Source organism: Triturus cristatus, chromosome 7 (genome assembly GCF_964204655.1).
Source record: "Triturus cristatus chromosome 7, aTriCri1.1, whole genome shotgun sequence".
Lineage (NCBI taxonomy): Eukaryota > Metazoa > Chordata > Amphibia > Caudata > Salamandridae > Triturus > Triturus cristatus.
In genome coordinates this window covers 1581947097-1581965002 of record NC_140590.1, presented here as the reverse complement: position 1 = coordinate 1581965002, position 17906 = coordinate 1581947097, and positions in this window count along the sequence as shown.

Below are 17906 nucleotides of genomic sequence, written 5' to 3'. Positions count from 1 at the left end.
GCAGTTGCTAATTTGATCACACCACAACACTAAGGGTAGAGATCATGTTTAAGAAGCAAGAGAGAAGATTGATTATGAAATTCAATCAGCCACGTGGATCATCATTTCCTTGTTTGTGTAAGATCTGGTTGACTAGTAGACGTTTCCAAGATGGAACATATGTGGTACGCTATTTATAATGACGTGCATGTTACATACAAGTCAGGCCTAACTCTATGGTAAACAAGACTGGCTTAATGCTTTAGAGTGTGTATGTGAAAGGCTTAAGGCCTGGGAAACTAATATTTTAAATTGTAATGATAGATAACAAAGTGTGCCAAATCGCCTTATCATTCTACAAACAGGATGACTTTACTCTCACGAATAAAAATAAAAGAAATGTGGCAAAGAGGAATTCTTCCATTCTGATATTTAGAAAACTGCTTGTATTCAGTAATATTTGCAAAGTCGTCCGGGGAGCATGGAACTAATGGGGAAGTAAGCATTTTTTTATACAATTGCTTGCCTCATACATATGTCTCTAAACGAGATATTGTTCACACAGAGATGCTGATACATGAAGATGCCCAACAAATCTCTGCCCTTTCCCTTTCTATAGAGAATTATTGGAGAGACCAGTATAAAGGGACCTAAGACTCTGGGAGGGGCAGACACGATCACTGGTTGCTTGGGGAGAATGCTGAAGAGCTGATATCCAGCGGCAAATATGACAATTTCTTGGAGGGATGCAGGGATAATACACGATTTGGCATAAAATAGTGAGTGAAGGTGCTAATTGTTCAGTCAATACTGTTTTTCTAATATTCATCTAATTTTATAGTATGGCTGCTGAAATAATAATAATAGTTCTTATACACAAAAATTGTGTGCTGATTGCATAAATTAAACTAACAATAAAGAGACCAATTGCTGTGTGTGTATACTGCTTTCAGTGATGAGGGTACCGGTCTGCACAACTACAAATAAACCCTGCAGTTAAGAGTAATTCTGACGAAGTTGTCTGACCCATAACACTCTAGAAGTGCCTAAATCATTTTAGAGAAGAGAGAGACACCTGGCTGTTTTTATTTTTTTCCGAAGGGAAGCAATCAGGAGGTACCTCTAGGGGGTTAAGCTAAGGAAATCTATCCCAGTGTGCCCCACATTTTGGGAGGTTAACAACAAACCTTCAACTAAAAGCCCTCTGATCATCTAGAACCTCATGATCTTTTCAGAATGGGCTGGATTGACAGTCAATGTTATGCCTTCAAATCATATTTGTTGTTGTCAAAGTTAACAATGTACACTTATTGTTCGCTTTTATCATTATGGGTTTGGCCTTTGGAAGAAGACACTGAGCTTACTGTACCGCTTTCAATACATTTGTTTTTGAGTTTTGTCCTTTATTTACATATTTGATCAAAGCTAGTGAGAATGAATCCTGAAAAGGTTTGTAATTGACACCACATGTCTCAATTCTGTGTCTTAAACATGGAGGGAAGAGGTGTAAAAGGGAGGGGGGAAATATTTCTTTCTTACCTCACTGAATTTAAGTACCCTCAAAAATACCTTGAACAGACTTTGCTCATCAGTCTTATCTTCTACCTTTATGACCATGATGGCAAGGCAGTCCCACACTAACACAATAATTGAGGTCAGTGGTGGGAATTGAGAAATCGTTTAGAGAAATTACATATAAGTTGGATTTTAAGGTTAAGATTTTTGGTTATTTGCTTAGGGTTATTTTGTCTATGTTGTTGTGAAACGTAAATGGCTCCTTGTGAATTGAACAGCGATGTTATGGATGGGTGACTACGATAAACATGATGGCATGAGTTATGTACTCTAAGGAGAAGTTATTAGTGAGCACAGACAACTAGAGTTAGTAGGAAGTTATAATTAATGTTTAAATATGGAGATTATCCGGTATCAAACTAATGAAGCATAGTCAAAGCAAATAGGCCTGGATAATATCTGGGAGTGCTTTGATGCTTCCATTCAGTAAATCATCCATTCATCTATGCACTCAATAACCCATCACTGTATTGTACTATAACACTTGTATAGTGCTTACTACCCCTAAGTGGGACGCTGAAGCACCTACTCATACAGAAAGGAAGCTGCATTTTTTAGGAAGCATGGTTGGAAGGATGATGTGTTTATTTTGAGCCTACGTGGGAAGTATTTTCATGTCATGATTGATGACCACTGAGAAGTGTATTTATAAAAATAAATTCAATGTTAGAGACATTCACAATTTTGGGCATCAACTTACATCAGCATTGCTCCATTTCACCTCTCAGATTCGTGTTTTACATTGTACATTATGAGGAATTTGTGCTGCAACAACCATGATGCAAAATTGTAAATCAATTCATTCTTAGTCAACACTGCTTACTTAACTAATCTCCCCCAGTGTAAATTGTACAGAACCTGTAGCACAGGAGAATGGTATTGTACTACAGAGTCAAAATCTTATCGCGTTTTTTTCCTATTCAACCACTGTCACTGTGTGTCGTGTTTTTCCTTGCCTTATTAAATATTTCCTAAGGGGGCCCCAGATGTCTTTGGTTGTCTCTGTAGGTAGTATGAGAGTAATCTACATTTCTGTGTGGTCACTACAAACTGTCAGGTACCTGAGCCAATCTTCCACGTAGGTGTTGTGCGTCTTCCTCAGTTCATACCCGCCATGTGCTTGACTAACAAAAACGTCTATGCGGTAAGCCGTCGCACACCAAGGGGTGGTGACTTCTCAACCCTCAAGCGCGCTGTTAGTGGTTGAGGGTTTTCTGTGTTCTGTGATGTGGATTGCAATTTCCAAAACTATTTTCCAAAATGTACCTATAGGTGGACATTCCCAAGCCAAGGGGTGAAACACTGCGCAGTCTTCTCCACCTAGTGGACAAACATGGTCACGTCTGGTCTATTCTATGCTGGATAGCCCAGGTGGAATATGCCCTATGAATACATTTAAAATGAAGTAATTTATTGGCAATAGCTCATAGATATAAACGTCGTTTCTGTAATTGCTCAATTTATTTTCTTCAGAGCCACTCTTTGGTCAGTTTCCCAGGCCCTTCGCATGTATTCCAATCGCCCACTCCATTTTGTGAAATTATTGTGTATAATATTTACACCCATCTAGTGGAGTCTGGCGAATGAATAAGGTGGGTCAACGGGGTATATCACTATGGATCCTGATTGGGTGAATATAAATAAGTCTAAGGTCATAAGATTACCTCAGCGCATAAACCGCTCCCGTACAAGGAACTGCCCTTTGGCGTATAAATGCCCTATTTCTGATATTTCTGTTTTCTCTAATTCACTGCACTATGCACTCTGCTGCAAGTTGCAGCAGTGGATACTGCATAATATGTATTGCAAGTGAGTATAGGAAGGTCCCTTCTACCCTCAGGTTCAGTGCCCTCCATGCTTGTTTCTGTTCCAGGGAGGACCTGGCTTGGCAGTTCGGGCTGGACTGTTCCCATGAGGTACAGGGTCGAGACTGATTTGCATATGGCCAGGTCTAAACTGGGGTGGCATGGTGAGCAAAGGAATGATGGATTTAACCCAGATCTCTTGACTGGGGGTGAATGTTTTGATTTGTTCTGCATTCCGGCCATCAATTGTGTGTCTTTTGCATGCTTGGCTGGTCATGGCAGCTGTATTGACCTCTTTCTGTGGTCTCAGTATACTCTTAGGGAGCACCAAAGAGAGGGGAATCCCCCCATTAGTTCTCTCTCAAGAATCAGGTTAGAGTAGATGCAAATTTGGATGACACCAGTGCCTCGCAAAATGGCATTGTCCGACTGAGTAGTAGATCTTGAAGTAAAAGATCTCAAAACCTCCAAACTCCTATAGGAGCATTATTGTTTCCCACACTATTCAGGACTGCTTATTTACCCATATCAGCATAATCTAGAAAGCTTTGAGGGTGGAGAAATTGCTTTAGTTAAGTGGACCAGCCAGGGAGAGGAGAAGCTTTATCCAAACATTTATCTGATGCGTGAGTTTATCAGTAGCCTGTCCATAATTTAATCTGATCACGGATTGCACTTCCCTGTAAAGGGTCACTCCCAAGTATCTAACGGCGTCCTCCACCCAGCATACAGGGAGCTCCATGTCTCTTTTCTTAGTAGAATTTGTGATTGGTAATACATCGGTCTTCTCCTAATTAATTGTGAGCCAAATAATATTACCTCCCTAATGAGGGGGAATAGGTTTGTCTCAGGGTTCCTGACAAATCTGTGAAACAACCCTATGAAAAGTGAACTCTCTGTGTATATGGTTCTCTTGGACTTGGCTATCCAGAGGGTCAATCACCAACATAAATAGCTGTCACGAAAAGGTGTAGCCCTGCCTCGTCTCTCTGCCTATATGGATCAACTCCATTATAAGGCCATTGATGTGCAGTCGATCATGGGCTTGGCATAAAGTAGTTTTATTAGTGCTATGAAATTTGGAGGCAAACTCACACTGGAGAAACCTCCATCAGAAAAAGTAATTCAAGTGAATCAAGCGCTGGACATGGCGTCAGCTGCCTTAGTATCAGGATTCAATTGGTGTAACACCAGAAATACTCTGTGGAGATAAATGGCCAGTGAGAATTCAGGTGCAATTACATTGGCCAGGATTTTGTTATCACAATTCAGTAGGGACAGAGGTCGGTATGATAAACATTTTGTAGCGTCCTTTTGTGACTTGGGTAATATTGATATCATTTCGTCCCTCATGGATGGTGGTAGGGTACTGCCCTCTAATGCACGGGTATAGACCTTGAGTAAGTGTGGTGCTAAGATTTGTTTATATGCTTTATAGAACACAACAGACAAGCCTTCTAAGCCCAGTGCTTTTAACCTTGCTAGAGCATCTATGGCGGCAACTACCTCCTGGGATGTTCAGCATTTGTCGGTGATAATCTTCTAGCCACACTAATGCAACTTTGTCTACATGGCCTATGACAGATTTCTCAGAGTCTGATGCTCAGGGAGTATACAGTTGCACATAGTAGTGGGCAAACTCAGTGAGTATGCTTTCGCTATCAGTTAAAGCATCACCATTTCCAGTGTCTGATTCTACAATACTAGTCTTCATCCAGTCCCTGCAGAGAAGCCAGAATAAGGTTCTGCCTGGCCATTTCTCTTCCGCATATTGCCTGGCTAATGCAGACTTACGTAGGAAGTTGACCTCTCTGTCTGCTAAGTCTCTATACTGTTGCAGAAATAATTTTTGTTCTTTCAATAAATGTTTAGTGGGCGTTTGTGCAATCTTACTTTCTACTGATGCAGTGTTTGATTCTGAGCGCATAACTTGTGAATGTCTCTGAGTATTCCTGCATTTTTGCTATTATTACTCCCCTCACATAAGCTTTATACGCCTCCCACAGAGTATCATAGTTATTACCCATGCCCAGGTTCAGATTAAAATATTCCGTGATAGCTTCCTGTAACACTCCTCTAAACACTGGATCTATCACGGACCCTGTAGGGAACCTCCAGCGTGGACGGAAGAATTTGGAGCCCAGGAGTGTGAGTATAAACGTATCTAGGAAGTAGTCTGAGACTGTGTGTGGATGATGAAAATGTCAGTTAGCCAGGGGATTATCCTTTAAGTAGATAACCAGTAATCAATCCAAAATAATAAACCACGTGGAGCAGAATAAAATGTGGACACCTGCTTAGCTCTGTGTTTGTGGCCGCACATGTCTTCTAACCTACAAAGTTCCATCACCTCTTGCAACACCTCTCCGGCCTGCACGTTACGGTAGTTAGGGGCTCCTGAGCAGTCCCAGGCGGGATCCAGTACGAGGTTGAAATCCCCACCCTATATGATAGTATCCATCTTTATGTTTCTTAGTACAATGAAAACGTCTCAAAAGAACCTCGGGTTGTCAACATTTGGTGCAAATATATTCACCAATGCCATCTGAGTGTTTTCAACTGTCCCTGTTAGGATTGAAGATGAGTAATATCTATGAGATACCCATTTTCATGCGACTATAAAAGTTCTACACATGACATCTATTATGTGCCTTTCCAGATAAACGAGGATTAGTCTCATTTTATGGGGGCAGTTAAGTCCTCTAATGTTTCAAGTGAGCCATGCCAAAGTTTCTTGTGGTGCGAAACGAACCTAGAATCACAATTTTGTACAGGATTGAATGTAACAATATTAAAGTGCTACTAACAAACCCCAGGCGATTGATGGATAGATGGATGAATGAATGAAAGTGGGTGGATAAGTGAAAGGATGGATGACGAAGTGAAAGGTTGGATAGATAGATAGATAGATAGATAGATAGATAGATAGATAGATAGATAGATAGATAGATAGATAGGTAGATAGATAGATAGATAGATAGATAGATAGATAGATAGATAGATAGATAGATAGATAGATAGATAGATAGATAGATGGATCAGCAGATGGATGAATGGATAGATGCTTGGATGGAAGAGACAAGCATGCTCTTCTGGGAGGGTTGTGATTACTTGCTTCCCTTGCTTGGTGCGATAAGACTTTTGGTTCAAAGTGTGTGATGGGGGTATTTTCCTTTTCTGGATACTCCCTTGCCTCTACAAATTACACCTAATGTCCTGTACTACAGCTGTGAAATTAGGGTAAATGGAGAAGTTTGGGCCCTGATTTGTAAAGGGCCAGTCTCTCTGGCCAGTGGAAAAACTGTGTCACAGCCATGATAATTAACTTGCTTTTTGATCATACACCTTGGGTGTGCACGTGGTGGTGGACTGAGGATCTTTGCATCCATTCTACCAGGAAAACATTTGAGAAGCTGTCTCTGCCATAAAGGTTGGCTAATGGTCCCTACAAGTATGTCTCCATTCAGCCAGTGTTAGTGCATTTGGTCTGGACCCTAATGGTGTTGTGACAGTACTTCCAAGTCTTCATTTTTACTGGTTAGAGCTGCAGTTTACTTTTTCAGTTTGGCCACTTTTGCCCTTTTTTAGGTAACTTCATCCTCAAGATCCGATATTCTCCTTTCAGTGCCATCAAGTCTAGCAGCTTGCCTATCGATTTGTTCCATCAGGTGGTTCAATCTCGCCAGGACAGACACTACTTTCATTTCAATGGCCTGCAAGCTGGCCTTCAAGTGGTTCCAGCATCAGGGCATCTGGCACCTCAGCACCATCTTCTATCAGTTGACCTACCCGGTGTAAGGGTTCATGCTGGCCAAAAATCACGTTACCATTTTTAGGGTCGTCTCTCTCCATCTTTATCCTTGATACTGCCTACTGCTGAACAATTACACCCCAAGAAAGAGGAAGGAAGTGGAAGAGTAATCAATGCTGGCAACCTGAATAGAAATTACCAATATTTAAAAAGTCCAGATTCCACATTTTCCTGGTAGGACAAAGGAAGACAAAATTTGGATGAGTAGTTTGTGCCCAAAGCTCCTAAAAGCCCCCTAAGGTGGATGAACACCAGTAGGCGAGCCCTATTCAGGTCTTAGCTCCAGATTGGCATACTGCACATATGAGAGAGAGAAAGAGAGAGAGAGAGAGAGAGAGAGAGAGAGACGGGCACTGCCTTGTCAGTGCAAGAGCAGATCTGCATGCCTCATGTTACCACTCTGCCCTCACTCCTCCATACTATCATAATACTTTTTATAGATCCCAGAGACCCTTGTTTTTTCTAGTTTACATAAGGAGGCATCCTCCTGACCTTTTACAATTTCCTTGCAGACTACTTCCACTTTCATTATTAGTAGTCAATTACATTTTAGGGTAGAAATGAGGCAATGTGATCCAAGAAGACTTATCCTGCTTCCATTGATTAGGATAGCAGCATGGCACATATTTGGTGATTCTCATTTTGTTTACTCTTAGAGCAGCTCTTCTCTGACCTGTGAGCTTGCGAAAAAACATTTTTTATATATGACTCCCAAAGGTAACTTTCTTTAAGATCTACTCAGTCTGGTTCCTTCCCATTCTCCTCTCCTCCCCATTAACTCTGCTCTCACCTCTAGCAAGATGTCTTTGATCTAGAAACCATAGACTCTAACGGGTGTCAGCCGAGAGTGTAAATTGAGCCTGCTGGGTACTGTAGTTTATGTCTATCTTGAGAAAAACAAGACTTTGCTTGCCTTGTTAATCTAAAATCTCTGTTCTTGGCTATGTATACATATTTTAGGGACACATTAAACCACACTTTACCATTTTAAGGCTGGTTCCAATAACTTAGGCTAGCATTGCTGATTCCTGGGCACCTGGGCCCCCTCTACTGACCAAAGATATGCTCCAAAAGCACCAATCGATTCCTCCCCACCAACACCCACAGATTGTCCCAATTTTTTTGTCCGCCCCACCACCAGGAATAATTTGTGCAACTGCAGAAGCTTGCTGCCCGGCTGGTAGCCTCTTTCTATGCTCTGGTGGTGCATTTCAATTCCTGCATAACATCAACCACTCCTTTGTTACCATTTTTTCCACTCTCTGGAAATTCATGTTTTACAACCATGAATGCTCTTCCTCAACCACTGCCGCCTGCTACACACCCTGCTCAACAATCTCACCATCTTTGCAATCATATTCCACTCATAGTGAGCCAATATCTTCCCTATCCACTGCAACACTCAAGCTCCACATTTTGTCATCAACCACACCACCATAGCCGAACTGCGCCTTCCTAAGTGCCAAAGTGTTCTCCATAGAGGCCACACTAGATCTTCCCCATTTGTCTTCTGACTGGTCCACCGTCGTCTCTAGGCCACATGGAGCCGTGCCCTCTCTTTCAACCGGGATAGTTGTACTACACTGGAATCCCTTTTCTACTTCCCACCTGCTTCCACAATGTTGGTCATTCTTGCTCTCCCAATCTATCCCACCTGGTCACCACTATCAGCTTCCCTACTTTTTACATTCTCTCTCATCTGTCTTCAGTTCCACTTCAACATACACACACCTCCACCTAAAACTCCAAAATGTCCTTTCCTCAAATGCCTCCTGTACTTTTTCTCCACTGCCTCTATAACCTCTACCTCTACCCTTGTCCATGACATGACCAAGTTATTCTTACTATTCCCTGTGCTTCCACAATCCCTTGCCTCTCTTTTCAGAGATTCTGTACCTCTCCTTTTCTCTTTTCCATTCACCTCCAAATTCCCCTGTGAACTTCTCCTCATTACCACCGCTCCATTCTCTGCACCGGCACCTGGCTTTCCAGCCTAGAGTTAAGGCCCAGCCCTCTCTCTTAGGCCACACCCTCCCCCACTCCCTGACCTCACCAGAACACTAGAGGCTGTCCATGCAGGGGTCAGTTGTGCTGCATCCCGATAGATGGGTGCCACCTCTAGGCCTTCCCCACTCACTGCATCACAACTCCTTCTTCTACGGCCACCAACAACCCTGAAGTTGCTGCTCCGGGTGGCAAGCCTCTAACTGTAGGTCCCTCTGCTACAGTCTGGATGAGAGGCACTGGTAAGGCCTTGCACTCCTTCTCCCCCTTCGTTGCCTCAGGCCTTCTCTCTCAAATGTGTGCCCTGCTTGCCACTGCTGAGAGTGCAGCAGGGCATGCTTGACTCTCCTCACCCCAAGCATCCCTCTCTACCCTCACCAACCTCCATGGCAGCCCCACCCTTGCAGGCCACACCACATTGGATGTCCCTGCTGAACGTTTTGCCCCTTCCATCCTCACCCCAGACTCTCCTTATTAGGTCTCGGCTGGTGTGAGCATGCACTTGTGCCTGCGCTCTCGCTTGCCAGACTTGTGTTCATTAATGGGCTTGAAATCCGCCCATTGCTTACCATTCATTGGCAACATTGTCGCTCTTCTTTACTGCCTTCTCATTGGGCAGCGCTTGCCATGTGTCACTTCCTTTTCTTTTCGTGGTGCATGGACCAAGTACAGATTAATTGGGTTTGATTAGTGACTATCCGCTGGCCATCCACTGCTCACACTGTGATTCAGGTATGATTTTTCCACTGTCACACAGTCCACACTTGTCGTGTCATAGCTCTTTTTTTTAGCTTATGTCCACCCCCTCTTGTTTCTTCTCCCTTCCTACCTGTCCTCTGGTCCCTAATTCTTTTCCTCTAGACCCTGTTTCTTCTTCCCTTACCCAACTGAAAGGAAAAAAACGATTGAAGCGGCCTCCATTTTATAGCACTTTTTTTAATCGTCGTATTATCCACCCTCACCTGTTCCTCTATTACCCATCCCCACCCGGTTGCCGAAGCTAATAGCTCGCCCACAGGTAAGACCTTTTAGCTTTGTCAATGCTTGTTTTACTTTACTGTGAGGGGTAGAGCAGGTTAAAATGGCTGCAGCTACCTCCCCCAGATGATTTCCTAATTGGATGCCCCCGCTATAGAAATGGATGCCTGGTTTGAGCGGGTCTTCCCTACCTACCTCTTGAAACACTAATGGAGTCTCTACCACTGCACTCGGTGTTACCCTTAGCATGCTTGTCCAGTACCCAACCTGTCTCTTCTTACCTGCCTGACTTAAAACCTTCCAACCTACCCCCCCGCCTCCCTCCGCCCAATGTGCTGGCGTGCTATCAAACCTCACAAGAAGACTGTTTCCCTTGCTCACTGAAATTTACCATTGCCAGTCCCGCCCCCTTCATTTGAGTTGATCTGGGATTTCTAAAGCGCACGAATGCTCTTGGGCATCTTGATGCTAACATTATCCTGCGTACAAAGCTAAAACCAAAAAACGGGGAAACAAATAGAAACTATATGGAAAGCGAGAACATCCAAGATTTTAAGTATTCCCAAAAGCTAAGAAAATTAGGCTGACATTTGAGATGCATGGGCAGTCTGTTCCAGATTTGGCAAGTGGAATAAACAAAACATCGACTGCCACATGAAGATTGCTTGATTCTTGGAACGATTACTGAACTTGAGGCAGCAGATGTGCAGAAATTGTTTGGGAGAGTACCTCCAGAATTGTCTTTTAGGTACTCTGGTCCAATTCTCTGCAAGGCTTTATGTGCCAGACACAGAGCCTTAAAGGCAACTCTTTTCATAACAGGAAGCCAATAAATCTCTGCCAAGGCGCCCGATACAGACGTAAACTTTGGTATTTTCTTGAGAAGGCGGCTGGCTGCACTCTGCAGCATCTGAAGCTCATTTAACGACCGCTGTTTAATGCCCAAAAAAAGAGCATTACAGTAATTAAGCCTAGATAAGACTAAGGCGGTGACAGCTGATTTTTCCAAATCAAAGGGAATAAAGGGCAGCACCTTCCTCAAACATTCTTAGCATGAAAAAACAAGATGAGGTAAATTTGTTGATCTGATCCACAAATGACATCTCGGCATAAACGACTAAGCCTAGGAGCCTACTCTAGAAACTGGCAAGGGGAGACCAGAGGGACTGAGGCCACCAGGATTGGTTCCAGAAAGGGGTATTTTTCCCAAAAAGGAGGACCTCTGTTTTTTCTGAATTCAACTTTAAACAGTTGCCACTCCTCCAGCTAACAATAGCATTCATACACCCGTTGAACTGGTCAGCGACCTCCTCCAGATTGCTTGAGATCGACACAGCCATTTGGGTGTCATCAGCGTACACTACTGCTTCAGATCCAAAGGAATGAATCAACTTGGCTAGGGTGGGCCACATAGATATTAAAAAGCATAGGGCTGAGAGATGTCTCCTGAGGACCCCCACAAGGCAGGGAGAAGGATTTACAGTTAAACACCCCAAGGGTCACCGTCTGCTCTCTATCTGTTAGGAATTATATCTGCCAGACACCCCAGAAGGGCCGTATGGCTCACCTTGTCGTAGGCAATTAAACTCCTTGCAAACCTTGGACCGCACCACTCGCCTGAAAAACCCGTGGGCAAGGATCCCCTGTGGCGTTCCCCCCTAAATCCCCATTGTACAGATAGATGGGAATCTATCAGTGAATCTCTGTAGAAATAACTCTAGGCCGACTGCTCAGCTTAGTGCTGGATTCTGCGCAACATATGTTTTTTCAATGTGAAATCAGTGAATACCAAGTCATGGTATTTATTTAAAACTTTAGTTTAGTAACACTGAGGTGGCTCAAGTATTTGTATTAAATCTACTTGGTATTCTGTCTATAGATTTGTATGTATTTTTTTGTGAATTGAGATGACTGAATACTCAGCCAGGAACACCTGCTAGCTTCGTCAAAAAGGTGTCACGTGCCGTTTTGTGTGCCATGCGCCATGCCATCTGAGCAGAAAGGCACTGACTGTTCAGATTGGGCTTGGAGCAGAGCGAGGAATCGTGTGAGGTGAAGGTGCAGTGAGCAGTGAGTATTCAGTGTGGGGTCTCCAACCTTTTCTATAGTGAGTGCTGCTTCTGATCAGTGAAATTCATTGTGAGCTACTGAAGGTCAAGCCACTCGCGCAATGTTACCAAACACCCCCACACCCATTTTCATTGCATCTAAGCCTAATGTTCTTGGAGCCAAAGGCTAGGGTTTGAACAAAATACTTTGACTAGGGGCATTATGACAGGGCTGCCATGTGTGTCAGTGAGAGCGTCATATTTGCGGGATGTAGGAACATGTGTACATATGAATGGGATACATGTGTGTGTGTGAATGGGACACACCTGTTACATGTGTAATACAAACATACAACCATTTTTTTTCAAATGGGCGAAATTTAAAGTGCAGAAAAATATTCTGCCAAAAATGTTCATAATAGGGAACATTTTTCTGCACTATAAAATTCTCCCACTTAAAAAAATGGCTAGTAGGCTACTCTGAAGGTGTCTGTGAGCAACTGGTAGCTCGCAAACGATTGGTTGGAGACACCTTTCAGAGGATGCAGGGAGCAGGCAGGGTTATATGAGAGCAGAAGGGGCAAAAAGCAGAGAAGGCAGCGTGTGAGCAGAGCAGGGCTATGTGTGTTCAGAGCTAGCAGGAGCAGAGATTTGACATCAAAATTAGTAGCGCGGACCCATCCTAAAACTGATCAAACAGCATAAATATCACAAGAGAGGTAAATCTACCGCACTCCTTCCCACATACACTTGGACAAACAAGACAGATTAAACACCAAAGAGAACCCTGTAGATCAAAGACACTGCAGAATAGTTGTGTGTGTCAGCTGTTTCGCCTGAAAGAGATTATTACTCATTGAAGCCACGCAGCCTAAAGTGGCTCATAATGTCAGAGCGGAGGAAGTCACAGAGGAAGTCACGCGCCGACATCTACCTTTGCTTTTCTAGGGGCGGTTGGGTGACGCCTGCGACATTCTGTCGTCTGATATTCCGTCTTCTGATATGGGAGGACGTCTCCAGAGAATGCCTACAGCTTGAGAATGTCTAATGCACTCGATAATTGCATCGCAGCGCTCACATCATTTGTCTATCGGCCGCGTGCCACCCTCCCACGCACAGGTACCCGCAGCTGAAAACATCTCTCCCGCCTTCCCTAACAACTGGGTTTGACAGCAGTCATAAATGTACTCGCAATCAAATATGCGTCCCCGCCCACTTGGATGACGACATTAGCTTTCATGCAGGCAAGCGGGCAGGCAGGGGGGGGGGGGGGCACGTACTGCTTCAGCTCTGAATTTCGCACTGGCACATGGTCTGTTTTTTTCCATTTTGCCTTTTCTCCCTCAGATATAAAACTTAAAATGAGTGACATTTAATGAAAACAGTACAGAGGCGTTGTTCTAGCTATCACCCAGCCCCCACCATCTGCAGACAAATGCCATTGACTGCTACTAAAGTACATTACAACGTTTTTGTCTTTAATATCTTTGTACGGTGTAGGGAGTAATTTCTTGTTTTTTGATTGACTGTATGTCACGTAGGTACTGGGGCATAGTTATCGTTGGTGCAGCTGGTGCAGTGGCATCGGGACCCTGAGGGGCCCTTTGGACCCTGATAAGTGCTGTATTCGATTCCAGGACAGCAGTCAAAATTGGCAATTTTCATTGCTTGCATCAGGGCCCATGACATCTGTGCTACCAACGGTCATCTTCAGTCACCCTTGTCTTTTTATAAGCTAAATACACTATGGATTTTAGAACCTGCAATTGTGCTGTTCCTTTTACAAATGGTTTGTTACTTGTGGTTTGGGCTGAAAAGAAAGGCCTGGTTAAAGGAGTATTGGTAATGTGCCCTTTCTGCAGATCACAAGGATCTTTCTCCCTTTTTGCTGAACATTGTTTTTGCTGGATATAGAACTTTGGCCACTCTACCACTGGTAACTGGTGGGCAATTGCTTGTGCTCCCCCTTTCAACATGGTATAATTTGTATACTCCTGATTGGCATATTTAACTTAGATATAAGTCCCTAGAATATGCAGGGCCACTAGAATTCTGCAATACTGCGGCTGTGGCTTCCTTTCTCTACTTCCAAGTTTCTCTACTACCAAGTCATACTCACTGACACGCAATACTAACGCATCCAGACACTTACCTTCTACTAACAGTTTGTTCAAAAAAGACAACAGCTCCCTCCAACGCATGCCCCGCTTGCCATGACATCGCACTTGAAACAAGCTGGAATCGAAACCCAAATTTGTGCCGTTACTTCTCTGACTGGCTTGCCTTTTCATCCATTTCATGAACAAATGACCCACAATCCATATGGACAATCCTGAGTTCTCAGGGCTGGGAACCGTACCTGCAAGACAGTAACAGCAATTGAGAAAGTGGTCATGGTTCAACAGTCCCCCTTCCCCACCCGAACATAACGCCGAAAACATTCAGAAGACCACCTACCCGGCCCCATTATGTTCTCCCGACTCCATTCCCTCGTATGGTCAACATTGCTATGCAGAATGAATGTGTCCTATAACCTCTTGCGTCTACCCCGACTATAAACAGACCCTCATGCAATACGGCTAACAACTGGAATGTTGTCACTGGCTTACCGTCCTCATGTTGGAAAACTCTCCCCACCACGAACCTGGTCAGATCACGGACTACTGCGCAAAACCTAACGGTAATTCTGCAGCAACACCGTCCTACCCTGCTCCCTCTGATCCATCTTTGACCTGTATAACTAAATTTCAAGACCTGCCGCACACCGGCTTACTTCTTCCCAGATTAATCCTCGACTACCCCTTCCGGGGAGCAGCTCCGCACCTGAAACATACCAAATTACATCCAAATCAACAAAATAGTAAACAACACAGTTTCGTCATCTCCCTGGCAGATCTCTGGCAAACTAAGAATAATGTCAAAAACAAGGAGAGAGCAAGGGAAGGGGAGGGGGGGTGTCCGTATCCCCTGTATAATATATGTTTAAACAATGATGGACGAACCCAAATATGTGTGGTACAATCACTACAAGGCAGTGTTATGGAACCCACTGGGTTTGTTAAAAGACCCCTCACACAGCAACCTGGTTGGTGTCATGCTTCATCATTGGGGTCTCAACCGGGTGGCCGAATGCCCCCGGTTGTGCTACGACGCCTGATTACAGCGGAGCTGGTGTGGTGCAAAGATGTGATGTGATGTGGATTAAAAATATCTCTGAGAATCCTTGCCTTCTAATTTGATTAATGGCGGCTCAGGATATGGTTAAAAGATATTTGTGATGCAACTAAAAAAAGAAATAATTATCTTATAATTGTCTATGTGGTGGGTCTACATGTTTCAGCCCGCAGGGGAATATAGGTGGGGCTTTCTTCAGGACCGGTGAAAGTGGTGAGTGGCAAAGTGAGTAGTGCCACGTGGAAAGTGATTAAAACATTTTTTTTTAGTACATACACACGCGCTAAGGTGTGTGGACTGCGTGTCTGCGTACTTACGGACACTTAAGCTGAAAAAGATCTGTGTGAAAGAAAAGACAGCACAGAACATGTATACACATCTGACGAATAGAAAACATCTATACAGTGATATTTAAGCAATCATAAAATGCAATCTTCAGTGCTGTGAACATCTAATTAGATCTGCCAAGTGATGGTACTTATGGATGCAGTAAAAACATCAGGTGGGCATGCTGCATGCTGAAGTAGTGCAGCAGCTGATTTAAGATTGTCTGGTCTTAAAAGATGCTATGAGGCTGTGCGTATTACACATGACGGTCTATTGGCAACCGAAGGTTGTCACAAAGTTGATTATTACACCGTGATTTACCGTGTAGGAATATAAATGTGTGGAGCCTTACCACAGTGATGAAAGAGTTGTGCGTCATGTGAGTGAATGCACATGTGAGAAAGCCGGCAAGTGCCGTCATGCGGCACGCTTGGCTAGTTCGAAATGCGGTATTAAAAACAAGTGGAGCGGCATGGCCCCAGGAAGCAGCGCTTGTAAGAAGAAATATAATTACTCTATGGCCGAGCTAAAATAGCTGATCGGGGCTCGGGAGGTGTGCGCTCCTCTATCAGACTCTGGGGAAACAAGAAGAATCGGAGTAAGAGGCATGTGAGCTGTCAGGTCGAGATTGCTCACAGGCGGCCTCTATGTCTATGCAACCTTACTTGGTGTCAGAGCGTCACCCGCCATGAACCTGTTCGGGTCTCCCGTCGTCCCGGATGGTGGATGGGGCCGGGGTGTACTCGGTGTATATAGCTGCTGTGGCCATTGAGTACATGCCGGTTGTGGGCGAGGGCCGGGCTGGGTTGTGGGCGTAATGATGCGTGGATTGGTAAGTGCGCATGCGCATAGGAGAGAATACTCGAGCTCGCGCATGCGCTAGGAAGATGTCGAAATAGACATCGAATGCGCTTGCGCAGTGTGAGGGAAGCGAAATATGGGCATAAACCAAGGCCATGTGCTTTGAAACTAAGGGTGCGTTATGCTCGTAAGTTTGGAAAGAGAGCAAGTACCCTCATGGAAGGGCAAATGATAGTGGGATCAAAATGGGCCGTGCTCGGTGGCACAGAGGGGGAGAGGACCACAATTAAAGACCTATGGAGAACATGGAAGATGAGACCAAAATGCTCTACAGGTATGACTGCTTGGTATGACCAGGAGGTCAGCCTCAAAGGAAAACACCGGTCTAGTTGTGGTAAGGCGTGAGAGTATATGTGGAGGCCTTGTACCATAGGTGTCCCATGTTGAATGGGTGCTGACTAGCGCGATGGGAGGGGGGAAGGCGGAGGCCTTATCCATGATAAAAAAGCGCTGACTGGCGCGATAGGAGGGGGCTCCGCTCTGACAAAGAAGGCGGCTCTGGATGTTGGGCGAGTTGGGATCTAGTGCCTCTATGACCACCCATCTCATGTCATTGGTTGTGTGGCCCTTCTCAAGAAAGTGATTTGTCATCCTGGTGGTGTTTTTCTTGCATCGTATGGTGCTGCGGTGTTCACAGATCCTGGTTTTGATTTTGCGAGTCGTCCAGAGCCGCCTTCTTGAAAAAGAACAAAGATGGATATATCGCCTATCAAGCCACATCACAGGCCTGAACGATAATATCCCCTGGAACAGTCTCAGAAGAGAATAGACTCCCACCTGTACACATACTCCCTCAGTTTGTCAGAGTGGAGCCCCCTCCTAACGCGCCAGTCAGCGCTTTTTTATTATGGACAACACCTCCGCCTTCCCCCCTCCCATCGCGCTAGTCAGCGCCCATTCAACATGGAACACCTATGGTACAAGGCCTCCACATATACTCTCACGCCTTACCACAACTAGACCGGCGTTTTCCTTTGAGGCTGAACTCCTGGTCATACCAAGCAGTCATACCTGTAGACCATTTTGGTCACATCCTCCATGTTCTCCATGGGTCTTTAATTGTGGTCCTCTCCCCACTCTGTGCCACTGAGCACGACCCATTTTGATCCCACTAACATTTGCCCTACCATGAGGGTACTTGCTCTCTTTCCAAACTTACGAGCATAACGCATCCTTAGTTTTAAAGCACATTGCCTTGGTTTATGCCCACATTTTGCTTCCCTCACACTGCGCAAGCGCGTTCGATGTCTATTTCGACATCTTCCTAGTGCATGCGCGAGCTCGAGTATTCTCTCCTCCGCGCATGCGCACTTACCAATCCATGCATCAACACGCCCACAACCC